Below are 14,622 nucleotides of genomic sequence, written 5' to 3'. Positions count from 1 at the left end.
AAGACATTTGTCAAAGGAGGGGCCCACTAAGGTATATTTGTCTTAAATGATCAGGCGGTATCCCATCTGGCCTGAGAGTTTCCTCACAGGGCATCTGACTATTGCAACTATCATGTCACTCAATTCAATCTACAATCCAGAGGAAGGCATGGCCAAGGGAAGAGAAAAAGAAAAAGAGACTAGGGATGCCCCTGTTGGTGCTGTTCATAGAGGCAAAGTTAGAAAAAAGGTGAGTGAAGAGTGCAACTTTGTCAAGACCAGATTCCTGGGTTTTCTCAAAATAATTATTATTCACTGTCTTTCATAAAGCTTTGCTATCTTTAAGATCACTAGCCCATCCTTGGAAATGATGAGCTTCCACGCAAATAGTTTTCTTCCTGGCCCTCAACCCCTTCGGTGCTCATGATTGAATGGTTCCGTCATGTATACCAGTGCTCATGTGCTCATGACGGAACCATTCCGTCATGTGCATAGGTGCACAAAATCCCTCTGCTGGCTTTTTTTTTGTTTCAATGTAGTGACGATCAAGCAAATGGTACGCTGACATTATTAAATTGAAAATTAAACTAAAACTTAATTTCAGTTTCATATTTTTGGTGCTCATGAGGCTTTCGCAGCCCTCAAGCAACGAATTACATGGAAGAGGTATCAATGGAAAGGTGAGAATCTCCCCTTTCCAATGGTATCTTTCCCTAGTGGATTCCTGCTTGGGAATCACCCCAGGACGACGGTCCCCAAGTAGGGGTCCACCCACTAGGCACCAGGGATGGGGGAGAGGCCCCTTGGGCAATGGCCTTTGCTCCCTCAGAAATAGTTATTTTTATTTTATTTTATTTGTAAAGCGCGACATTCATCCCTTGAGATATCATGGCACTAAGCATGGACTGGTGGTGAGAAGTGTCTGAGAAGTTGATGGATATGAGATCAGTCTTTGGGGAATAAGAATGTTTTGAGTTTTTTCCTGAAGGTGTTGTATTCTTTAATCAGCCTGAGTCCGACTGGGAGGTCATTCCAGTGCAGTGCTGCGAGATGTGAGAAGGTGCGTCCTCCTGCCCGGGGCTTTTTAAACCTTTTTGCTTCGGCGAGTGCTTGGTGTTGTGATCTTAGTGATCTGATGGGAGTGTAGACTCAGATTTTATTCTGAAGGATCCTGGGGCCTGTGTCATGGAGCATTTTGTGGGTATGCCCTAAGTGCTTAAACCGTGCTCTTTGGCGCATGGGTAGCCAGTGAAGTTGTTTTAGACAGTCCTTCGCTGAGCTGTGTTTATCTTTATTACACACCGGTTTGGCTGCAGTGTTCTGCACCACCTGTAGGTGTTTGAAGAGATAGTCTGGCATGCCTACAAATAGAGTGTTGCCATAGTCCAGTCTACTGACCAGCAGGGCTTGTGTGACTGTCCTTCTGCTTTCTAACGGGATCCATGGAAAGAGTATTTTTAGAAGCTTCAGAGTGGCGAAGCTTTTTCCACACAGAGTCCGTATATTGTCCTGCATGGATAGTTTGTCGTCGATTGTTACACCAAGGTTTTTGGCACGCTGGTTGGGTGCTGGGGCATCTCCAAATGAGGAGGGCCTCCAGAATGTATTCCAGATGTGTTTAGCTTCTCCGAGGAGTAGGATTTCAGATTTATCTGCATTTAGCTTTAGGTAGTGGTCTAACATCCAATTGGCCATTTCGGTGAGACAGCTGTTAAGTCTTATTTTGGTGTCATCGTGCCCCTCTCCGATGGCGATTGTTAGTTGGGTGTCATCCGCATAGAAGCATACACCAAAACCCTATTTTGTCGTAATTTGTGCGAGGGGTGAAACATAGGCATTGAACAGCATGGGGCTCAGGGATGCTCCCTCTGGGACCCCACAGGTCAATTATTTAGGTTTGGATGAGAAACACCTAGTTGCACGATTTGCGTTCTATTGCTCAGGAAAGAACTGATCCATTGAAGGGCCTTCCCATGTATTTCTTTCCCATGTAAGTTTTCAAGTAGGAGGTGGTGAGAGACTGTGTCGAACACTGCTGACAGGTCTAATAGGATTAGGTCCACAGCCTTGCCCTGGTCCAGTAGTGTTCTTATGTTGTCCGTATATGCCAGAAGGGTTGCTTCTGTGCTGTTGGTAGCCCTAAATCCCGTTTGCAAGGGGTCAAGTAGGTTGTTGTCCTTCAAGTAGTTGGACAGCTGTCTATTGACCATCTTCTCAAGTACCTTGGTGAGGTACAGGAGTTGGGAGATGGGTCTGAAATTAGCCGGGTTGGTCACATCTTTACCTACCTTTTTTAGTACTGGGGTTACCATGGCTAGTGTCCATGTCTCGGGGAAGGTTTGCTGTTTCTAATGATTTGTTGAATAGCTGTGTAATATATGTGGTAAGGGTGGGTGTGATCTGCCTAAATATAAAGGGGCACATTAGTATGGCGGGCGGACTTTGTCCGTCCTCCATACTAGTGGGAAATGGGACTGCCCTTTGAGGGTGCGACGGTCCCGCACATCCCATTAGGATGCGCCCGCCACACTGGCAGGCACATCCCGCATTTTTACTGCAATGCCAAAAATGCCAAAAATACATTTTATGCTTTTCAATTCACAACGTGACAGGCACCGCACGGTGCCTGCCACGTTGTACATTGAAATGCAGGGGGGTAGAATAGGAACCCCCCATGTGTACCCCCCACCCACCAGAATACCTGGGGGCACACAACAGGCCCCTGCAAGAAATCCCCGCATGCCTTTCATTGTTTAAATTAAAAAGTTGTGGTAGCAGAGATAACACTGAGACTGTTGTTTTCATAAAACCTTAACTTTGCTGTGTGCGTTATTATCTTCCAATTTAAAAGCATAAATAGATATTGAAGGGCGCGTGGAAAGCTTCCCAATAGCCTTTCATCTTTTATCTTTTTAGATGGGAGATAACACAGGGATTTCTACTTTCATAGGCCGATATTTTAATATAATCTTTATTATACCAAGAGTGCCGATCATCAGAAGATAGTTCTGTTCATTAACTGTAAACGACCACGTGTGATCTACCTGTCCTGTTGGCACTGGGAGTACGTTCCATACATTCTCACAGTTTCCTTTTCTGTTTGTTGTGTGAAATAGTAAGATGCTACATGAGAAGGAGAATGCACCATTGGTGACCAGAAGCATCAGCAAATTGAGGATCCTTGGCTGTGTCATGCGTTCCTTTTTGTCATTAGAAGCTAGTGACATGTATGTGAACCTAGCAACCAGCTTAAGAAGTCAAAAAGGAGCGACACCGAGTATAAAACAGTGAAATAGATCATCAGTGAGCATCAGAATGACAAACAGCAAACTGGTGACATTGTTAGTTCTGTAAGGTGTGCCTAGTATGTTTGGACCTGACCATGACCTAAGCATTATTGTTATTTCCCAGTGCTATACTTGGCTGCCAAATAAATTGAACTTTCCATGGCGTGATATTCCAGATAGCATTGAACGCACGTGGTTCATAGTAAAAAAAAGACCTACCGTCAGCAGTTCTTCCTCTCTTAAACTTGACGCTAATCCCGAAAACCCATGGTTCCTGTTGTGGACAAATACTGTTGTCTCCAGGTTCACTCACTTCATTAAATCTTCCACCTTTTTCCATTGTGTTAGGGCTGCATTAATACCAAAATTCAGTTCTCTTGCACTTATTCACTAGGTATAACTGCCTTGCGAACTACATGTGATGATGATTCTCGGATACTATTGTCTGTACAACAAGAGTGCTCAACTCACCAGGAAGATAAGAATAGTCTGCTAATAGGTTGACAACTAACCAGACTCTAAAGCGCTGCTCAGTTATGTTGTTGTGCCTGTGACATGCCGAGGTGCTAACAGGTTTCTTTAAATGTAGTAATGATGTTTTGAAACAGTTCCCAAAACATGGAGGTGCTCCTTTCAAACTAGAGAATGGGTCCGTAATGTAACTTCTTTGCATGTTCAGGATCATGATTCTTCGCAAGTCTAAACTTTGTTGATCTTCTATTAAAAGTTTTTAATGTGCATGATTTCACTTATGGTAAAACCACCCCTCCATAGATAATACGGAAGTTTTTGGAGGACACAATTTCCCCCACCTTGATTACTGATACAAATTATTGGTCTGTGACAGCCAAGGGGAATTTTGCATGTTTCACTGTTAAATATACAACAAATTGAGATCACCTGAGTGGTTCAAAACAATAAAAGACACCGATGTGAGAAACCTAAACATCCATTATGCCAATGATCTCTGCGTCGACCAGATAGCACAGAGTAGCGGCGCGTTTCGGGTGCGCAGCCGCCTTTCTCAAGCTACTGAGTGCCATTTAAAAAAAAAACACGTTTTATACTCCCCTACATGGTAAACATTAACAACATGCTATGCACAATTCATTGGACTCAAAACATTTAGGTAATCTCTTTAACATATTTCGTAATATAATCATGCCGTGTTCACCAAAATTTGTAAAAAAAATCAAAGCAAATGTATACATGGGCAGTGGAATATTTCACATCAAGCGGCCAAACTTGGAATACATTCAGACATAATTGCCATTCCAGGACCAAAAGGCCCACTTTAAAAAAACACAAATGAACCACCGCTCAAACGCATAATAAATCAAACTCCGATTAAACTGATAACTGCAAGTTTTTGTAAAGCTATGATTGTACTGACACTACGAGATGCATGTAATTCCATTTAAACATCACAGGTCCCCTTGCTGATCACAAGCCTAAAAATCACTGTTGTTAATAAATTGTACGAATTGTTCCCTGGCAGCAATTCATTATACACATATTGACTCAGATGTCATGTAACTTTCATTAACAATCAGCTATCAGGCCGGAGAAACCACAGCATCAAAGCAAATTAAAGTCAACAGTCCTCAGTGCTGCAAGTTTGCGCAGTGCCCAGCTCCAGATCTCCATTTTGGCATTCTGAGTGAGGCCAGTAGTTCAACGTAAAGTACAGAGGGGCATATTAACGAGGGCCTTATCGCCGCTTTATTAGGCTTTAAAAGCCTCTAATGAGATTCAAAGTGGGCGTCACAGGGGAGTACTCCTTGTACTCGTTGCTGTTACATTTAAAAAAAAATCCAGACGAGATATCTTTGTAGATGTATTTATTGGAGATAAATACAATGAACCATATAGTGAAAAGAGCCTGGGTCAACTGATCACAAATAGAACATACATCACGTAGAACCCTGGCCCATGGTTCCACAAGTAACCATTGGCCAGGATGCTACACATCCCCTTCGTTAACACACATATTACAAGTTACAATGTTATCAAAAGAAAAACATGTCATGTTATTATAATAGAACTATATACAAAATCAGAAACTAAATTAAATAACAGAAAAGATAAAAGATATAAAACATATTCAAATGAGTAATTAAACAAAACAACAAATAACAATTTCCAAATGTGGAAATGGATATAAAGCGTATTCAAATAATACCTTGTACATATATTCAACAGTAAACAAGAATAGCAAGCTTTAGTAAATACACTATGTCATGACAAAATTCTTACACCAAGCTGGCTTGCACTTTAATCTTGAGGTGGCTTGATACTTGGTGTCATTGTGGTTTTGTTGATTTAAAGAAGTGTTATTTGCTCCAGCAGATTCATCAAGGTCAGACCATAAGCATGTAGGCACCTTAACAACCTTGCTCAAACTCGACACATTCCCATCAGTTAGCTCTACAACCTGATGACCAACTCTGACTACTTTCATTGGTATAGAAAACTTAGATTCTCCAGCCTTTATTAATCTCCCCTTCTTCACTTGTACCCACTCACCAATATGAAATTGGGACAAAGTATCACCCCGCTTCAGAGATGACAGTTGCCTTTTATTAGATGGCCAACGACACTTATCATTGTAAACTTTGGATTTGAATTTAGATTGATCAACTTTGTTTTTCATCTCTAACATCCACACATGATTCAAATCAGAAGCAGCCTTCCTTCCCCTCATTTTCTCAAATCGAGACAGATCACCAACCACTCTAGGAGTAACCCTATAACTCCACACCAAATCTTTAAGAATCTGAGAACAATTTTGTCCAGAAGATAATGCCAATTGTACACCTTCTTTCAGAACTCTTATCCACCTTTCAACAATTCCATTACTCTGTGGATAATATACCGATGTTTTCAAATGAAAAATTCCATGCTTAACCAAATAATCTTCCATTTGAGTTGATGTTAACTGAGTACCATTGTTGGTAACCAGACACTTGGGAAACCCTTCTGAAGCGTGGGGTTAGTGATAGACCGGAGACCTTTCTTAGGTATACAAGGTTTTATTTTCAACAAAGCTCTTCTACTGCGGGAAGTTAGTCTTTCTCTGGCGAATCTTGATTGGTTCGTGGTTGCAGTGCAGGAATACGATGTAGGTGCGGGGATCCCTTGTCTGCTGTCGACATACTTCTTGCGTCCTCCCTCCGGTTCTCGACGTCGTCCAGCCCCAAAAGAGAACCAACAAAGGGAACGCCGTCAATGAACAGTCAGAGCAATATTCGCCCTTGGGGAGACCGCAGTGCAGGGGACACCGCTGAGTAGTGCTATACAAAATATTTATAGTGTCGGGGTGTGAGGGAAGAGGTGAAAGGAACACGGGGAGGGAAAACAGGGGAAGGGAGTCGGGCAAGGAATAAAGAGAGCGAGACCGGGAAGGTATACAAGCAAGGGAAGGTTTGAGGAAGGGCTAGGGATTTATACACAGCGTATTTACACAGGAGGTCCTTCTCCCCTTCTCCCCACCCAGGCCGACAACCGTCGCCGTACCTGTGAAAGCCACACTCCTCCCTCGGGAGTGTGGCACGGTGCTTCGCGGGAACGTTGGCCTCCTGGCTGAACTTCTTCGTCTTCTCCCTCGCTCCTCTGCTCTCCACGCACTTCGCCTCATCTCACGACCGCCTCTCTTCGACCACCTCTCTCTCCGCCTTTCTCCTCCGGGGTGACGTTGCACAACGTATAGATAACTTCCTGGTTTTTGTCCACTCCAGATCTATGGACGTCATATGGGGGTGTGGCCTCGCTATCCCCGTCAAACGCCCAATTAAAGGCGCCTTCTTCATTTTTGATGATGTTGCCGTCGTGGAGTAGGGGCTTGGTATCCCAGTCTCTCTGAAGGGAAGGAGGGGAGGCAGAGTCAGCGGAGGCAGAGTCAGCGACCCACCAGCCAGTCTGGGTATGCTCCCTCCCCACCTCGCTACACCTTCCTTATTTAATACTTCGTTTAAGAATTGAATGATTGTATGGGAATCAATATGATGCACTAATTTATTCTCTGGCCACTGAGATAATTGATCAATAAGAACAATTATATACATCAGACTTTTGGGCAAACAAATTGGACCAGCTATGTCAAGAGAAACTCTTTCCCAAACACCCTCAGGCCTAGATACAGGAGACTTTTCATACTTAACAATTTTTTGCGACTTATCACTCATAGCACAATCTATACACGATCTTACTTTTGACTCGATAAATCTGTCAATGGCTGGCCACCAAAATTCAGATCTTAATCTGTTTTTCATGCTCGACATCCCAGGATGTCCTACGTGTGCCAAAAACAATACTTGTTCCCGCAAATCCTTAGGCACAACTAATTGTACTCCTCGAAATAACATGTTATCAATAACAGACAATTCATTGGCCACATACAAGTAAAGCAATAACTCTTTATCTAAATCTTTTTTTATTGGCCATTGAGTTGAAATATATTTGATAACTGCTTGAATTTCCTCATCGATAGCACAAGCATTCTTCCATTCATCTTGTTTGATACACCCATTAGATACCATACAAATAGATATAACCTTTTCAGTATTCTCATCAGGAATAAATGATTCACAATCTTCCTTGACAGGTAAACGGGAAAGAAAGTCTGCCAAAACATTCTTGACCCCAGGAATGTACTCTACATTAAAATGGAAGTCTTGCAGTTTGTACTGCCATCTGGCAATTCTTGGTGTAGCTTTCCCGCAATCCTTTGTGGTAAACAACTCCACCAATGGACTATGATCTGTCCTAACCTTGAATACTGTGCCATATACATTTTTTCGGAAATACTCTATACCCCACCAGCATGCCAGGGTTTCCTTTTCAAGTGTCGCATATTTGACCTCAGATTCTCGTAAAGGTCTAGATGCAAATGCAATGGTAACTAATTTCCCTTTCTGATTTTGCATCAAAACTGCCCCAATACCAATATTAATGGCATCAGTAATGATGACAGAACTACAACATGTGTCAAATGTTGCTTATGCAGAAGTTGAAAATAATTCTTTTTTAAGATTTGAACATTCTGTAGCACAATTTTCACACCAAACAAATGTTTGATTCTTTTTCATTAAACACCTCATATTACTAGTCTTATCCGAAAATAAAGGAATGAATTTGGCGTAATATTCAGCCAGACCCAAAAAGGATCTGAGCTGATCTTTAGTATGAGGCTCAGGAGCTTCTTAAATTGCTTTAATTAAATTCTGCTTGGGTGATATACCTTTGCCACTAATGTTATGACCTAAATAGTCAACAGAGCTCCTTTCAAATTTGCATTTTTCTTTAGAAAGGGTCATACCACAGTTCCGCAATATGCTCAGTACTTTACATAATGTTTCATAATGGTCCTGCTTATTGTTTCCAAAAACCAAAATATCATCTTGGAAATACAATGTATTTTTTACATCTTTAAATAATTTGTGCATCACTCTTTGAAACACTGCTTAGGCTGAAATCAGGCCAAACGGCATTCTTTTGAACCTAAAAGCACCCTCAGAAGTAATATAAGATGTGTATAGTTTACTATCTTCATGCAAAGCAATCTGGTGGTAGGCATTAGATAGGTCCAGAGTTGAAAATATAGTAGCCCCTTTCAAAACTGAAAACATCTAATTTATATTGGGCAATGGATGTCGATCAACCCACACACACTCGTTCAAATCCCTCAAATCAATGCATAATCTGATTTTTCCATTGGGTTTGTGAAAGACAACGACCGGAGACAACCACTCGGATGATTCGATCTCTTCAATTATGTCCAAACTACACAATCTATCCAATTCTTCTTTAACCGCTTGTCTCATAGCTAGAGGGACACTTCAAACCTTTTGGACCTTGGGTGTAACATTTTGCTTCAGAATAATCTTGTGAACAAAATCTTTTAGTAAACCCAGCTTAGCTGCAAAAACTTCTGGATATAATTTTTCCCACTCAGTTACCTTATCATCTTGGACATGAGCAATACAATAAGTGCAACCTAACACTTGTTTAAGATGGTTGGGATCAAAGGTGATGAGCAGATCCCTTTGTTGTGGCCATCCTAGTAGACAAGAACCTTCTTTGGCAACATACACATTAGCAGTTATAGTAATGCCTTTAAAATTGACTCCCGCAACAAAATAACACAAAACATCAGTGGGTCTGTTCCCATAACCAACCAGTTTTATATCAGGAGGCAATAATTTAATGTTAGGAAAATTCTTAAGGTAATTATCACCAATTAAAGTGTGACGAGCACCAGAATCGGCCATCACTACTATATCCATCCCATCCTCGTCGCCAGTGTTACATTTGAAAAAAAAATCCAGACAAGATATCTTTGTAGATGTATTTATTGGAGATAAATACAATGAACCATATAGTAAAAAGACCCTGGGCCAACGGACCACAAATAGAACATACATCACGTAGAACCCTGGCCCATGGTTCCACAAGTAACCATTGGTCAGGATGCCACAGTTGCTCTGTCTCCCAGCTGTCATGTTAACTGTGTCACTCATTTGTGCCCTTCTCTCGCCCCCTCCCACCTGGGACTGTAGTGTCTGATTGTATTTGTACTCTGATTGCATTTTTATTGTCATTCTCTCCCCTTTTGTGCCCCCACTTTGCCTTCTATACCTCACGCCCGCACCCCCTTTGCTGTTTTCCCGCCGCTGCATCCCCTATGGCCCTGCCCCCCCGGTCGCCCACTTGCCACCTCCCAGCTGGTCCTTCCTCCCTCAGCCCCTCATATGGTGTCTGCGCAGCGGGCGAGCTGCTGGCGGGCCTAAGGCACACCCATCTGCGCCCTTCTGCACCTGGCCGCACCCAGCGACAGGACCCATGGCCCCAGTTCACACCACAATGTCCGCCTCCGCTACGACCCCAGCACACTCCACGCACTCAACACCGGACGATCACGCTCCTGCTGCCTGGCCGCCCTGAAGCGCACCCAAGGACCCTTCTCCTGCCAGGACTGCAGCTTCACCAACATCCGGCCCGCCGACCCGCCCAACAAGGAATCCAACTTCCTCAAATGCATCCTGCTCAACACCCGCTCCACTCGCAAACACGCCGTTGAACTCTGGGATCTACTCGACACCAACGCCCCAGACGTCGCCTTCCTGACAGAGACCTGGCTAACCCCCTCCTCAACTCCCGACATTGCCATAGCCAACCCGGAAGGCTACAAGATCACCCGCAAGGACCGCACCCACGGAATAGGAGGAGGAATCGCCATCATCCACAGGAACACTCTCAAAGTCTCAACCAACACCGCCGACACCCTCAGCACCGCCAAACACCTGCACTTGCAGATCCACACCAACCCCAACACCACCCTCAGAGACACCTTCATCTACAGACACCCTGGACTCCGATCGCAGCTCAGCGACTCAATCGCTGACTTCATCAGCACACACGCCCTCGCCTCCACAGACTACATCCTCCTCGGGGACCTGAACTTCCACCTCGAGAACAACAACGACTCCAACTCCTCCACCCTGATCAACAACCTCGACAACCTCGGACTCAGACAACTCGTCACAACACCCACCCACTCTGCCGGCCTCACGCTCAATCCCATCTTCTCTGCAAGCACCCACGTCTTCTTGGACCGCACTACCGAACTCCACTGGATCGACCACCGCTGCATCAACTTCACCTTCCGGAAACTCACCACACACCACCGCACCCAGCAGATGCCTTGCCACAGCTGGGGCAATATCACAGATTACCAGCTAACCACCACCCTCGCCCAGAGCCCACCCGCTGACCCGACCAACCCCGACACCGCAGCCCGCAACCTCAGACAATGGATCAACAACTGCGTCAACTCCCTTGCCCCGCTCAAGAAACCCCCCAACACCAACACCAGCAAGCGGGCCAGCTGGTTCACTGAAGACCTCCAGGCCTCCAAGTGGAACTGCCGAAAACTAGAAAACACTGGACCCACAAAAGAACACCTGAAAGCTACACAGCCCACAGGAATGCCATCCGCTGTCACCACCAACTCATCAGATCCACCAAAAGGAGACCCTTCAGAGACTGCATAGACCACAATGCACACAACAGCAAAGAGCTCTTCAGCGTCGTGAAGGAACTCTCCAATGCCAGCTCCAACACCAACAAACATCCCACCGTCACACCTGTGTGACTCCCTGGCCACCTTCTTCCATTGCAAGATCGCTGACGTCCATGACAGCTTCAACGACATCACCACCCTGGCTACCGCTGACACCCCCGCTTCCACGACCACCACCCACAGCAACCGCCTGCTCGCTTGGACCAGAATCAACGACGACGACACCATCAAGCTCATGAACACTGTCCATTTCGGATCCCTGGAAGACCCCTGTCCACACCACATCTTCAACAAAGCCAGCAGCACCATCACACCCAACCTCCGGAAAACCATCAACATCTCTCTCATGACTGCAACGTTCCCGGAGAGCTGGAAGCACGCAGAGATCAACGCCTTACTAAAGAAACCCAAGTCGGACCTCAAGAACTTCCGAACCATCTCCCTGCTCCGGTCCCTGGCGAAGGTCATCCAAAAGGTCGTCAACAAACAACTGACCAGCTTCCTCGAGGAGAACAACATTCTGGACCCGTCCCAGTCTGGGTTCTGCAGCAACCACAACACCGAAACTGCCCTCATCGCCGCCACCGATGACATCAGGATCCTGCTCGACAATGGAGAAACTGCGGCCCTTATCCTCCTGGACATTTCAGCCGCTTTTGACACAGTCTGCCACCGCACACTAAGAGCACGCCTCCACCACGCCGGAATCCAAAAGAAGGCCCTGGACTGGACCACCTCCTTCCTCTCCGGAAAAACCCAGAGCGTCCCCCTACCCCTGTTCCGCTCCAAAGCCACCAAGATCATCTGTGGCGTACCCCAAGGCTTATCCCTCAGCCCATCATTGTTCAACGTCTACATGGCACCGCTTGCCCACGTCGCCCGACGGCAAAACATAAACATCATCTCCCACGCCAACGGCACCCAGTTGATCCTCTCGCTCACCAAGAACCCCCATAACACTAAAACCTAACCCTGGGCGAAGGACTTCGTTATGCCCATGGAGTGGGCGTAGTGTTGCCTACTTATCCTTTGCAAAGTAGGCTTAGCAGGCAACACTACGCCCACCCTGTGGGCGCAGCGAAGTTGCTCGCCACCCGCCTCCCTCCGGCGAAAAATGCGCATGCGCGGGCGGCCGCGCATGCGCATTGCTATCCAAGATGGCGGCAACGGCGGCGCAAACGAGCAGAGGGAGCCCCGGGACGCAGCGGACAAGGTAAGTGCCTTTTATTTACTTTTATTTCAGCATTTACAAAAATTAGGTATGATGGGGAGGGGGGCAGGCGGTGCGCAGGTTTGCGTAGCCCCACTACGCATACTACGCCCAGGGTTACTAAAACCAACCTCCATGAAGGAATGAAGGCCGTCGCTGACTGGATGAGGAAGAGCTGACTGAAGCTGAACTCGGACAAGACGGAGGTCCTCATCCTTGGGGCCACCCCCTCGGCCTGGATTGACTCCTGGTGGTCGACGGCACTAGGAGCACCCCCTATACCGACTAACGACGCACGAAATCTAGGGGTCATGCTCAACTCCACTCTCCATGACGAAGCAGGTCACGAAGCAGGTCAATGCTGGTCAATGCTGTCTCCTCCTCCTCCTTCAACATTCTCCGCTTGCTTCACATGATCTTCAAGTGGATCCCCACCGAAACCAGAAGGATGGTCACCCAGGCCCTCGTCAGCAGTAGACTGGACTACAGCAACACACTCTATGCAGGAGCTCAGAACTCCTGAAATGGCTCCAAGGCATCCAGAACGCCTCCGCACACCTGATCCTCGACGTCTCCCGCTGCAGCCACATCACACCCCAACTGAGAAACCTGTACTGGCTCCCCATCAACAAGAGGATAACCTTCAAGATCCTCACCCACGCACACAAGGCACTCCATGACACGGACCAGCGTACTTCAACAAACGACTCAGCCTCTACACCCCCGCCCGCCAGCTCCACTCGCCAGACCGCGCCCTCGCCACCGTCCCCCGCATCCGAATGGAACACCATCCCCATCCAACTACGGCAGACTGAAGACCTCCTAACCTTCAGGAGACTCCTCAAGACCTGGCTCTTCGAACAGTAGCAGCGTTCCTCCCCCGCCCCCCAGTGACTTGAGACCCTCACGGGTATGTAGTGTGCTTTACAAATGCCATATAGATAGATAGATAGGCCATGTGCCCTTCAGGTTGGTGGTGCATGTGAAGCGTCACCACTAAAGCGAAAATCAACTGGCCTCCCTATACATCAAAAGAGAGCACACACACGAAGATTACTGATATTTCAATATTTATTGCATAGGGCCTTCCTCTACATTATAGCACAGAGTAGAGACATGTTTCATCTGCCAAGCAGCATTTCTCAATCAGCTGAGAGCCATTTAAAAAGAAATGTCATACTACCCCATATGGTAAACATAAGCAAAATACTATGCACCATTCATTGGCCTGAAACATGTCTATAATATAAAAAAATAATATCATATATATTATAACCTCACTTATTACATCACTCATGATATGTTCAATGGCATACTTGATAACATCACTGATGATATCGCAAATGACATCATTGTGTGTGAATGTGTAGATTGATATGTGAGTGGCCATGTGTGTATATGTATCCATGTGTGCATGTGTGTGCATGTCTGAGTATGTCTGTATTTGTGTGTCAGTGAGTGTGTCTGTGGTGTATGTGTGTGTGTTTGCCTCTATCAGTGAATCACTCAATTCTATATACTGCAGTACTATCTCTGAACCACAGAGGCCATGCCCACGCCATTGGTAGTACTATGGTACTGCAGCACTACAAACATAAAATTAGGGGGTCCCTCTAGTACCATCATATGAACCAGGAGGCCAGGGAACCCTTAGCTTGCTCCCCTTTTGTTTTTTTTATTTGTATTTGACCAAATCCCCAAGTTCAAAAATGGTAGCCACAACATTCGGTTCAGATAAGCACATCGCTTGTTTTGTGGTGGGGCAGTACTCTGCAGAGTTAACATGGTAGTACTGCATCTCTAAATATCAATAAAGATCACCTCAACACTTTCCATAAAGATGATTTGGTTGATGATCCTTTTTTGCCAAGTTTTGTGAAGACAGTGTTGACTGGCACTGTTTAATAATGTAGCTCTCTCTCTATCTCTCTCTCTCTCTCTCTCTCTCTCTCTCTCTGTATAAATATATATATATATATATATATATATATGTATATATATCGGTCGCCAGTAGGTAGTTATTGTTAGGACATATTTTCCATAGGAAATCCGGAACATTCTATTCC

Source organism: Lissotriton helveticus, chromosome 7, assembly GCF_964261635.1.
Source record: "Lissotriton helveticus chromosome 7, aLisHel1.1, whole genome shotgun sequence".
In the NCBI taxonomy this organism is placed as follows: Eukaryota; Metazoa; Chordata; class Amphibia; order Caudata; family Salamandridae; genus Lissotriton; species Lissotriton helveticus.
This window is presented reverse-complemented; position numbering follows the sequence as displayed.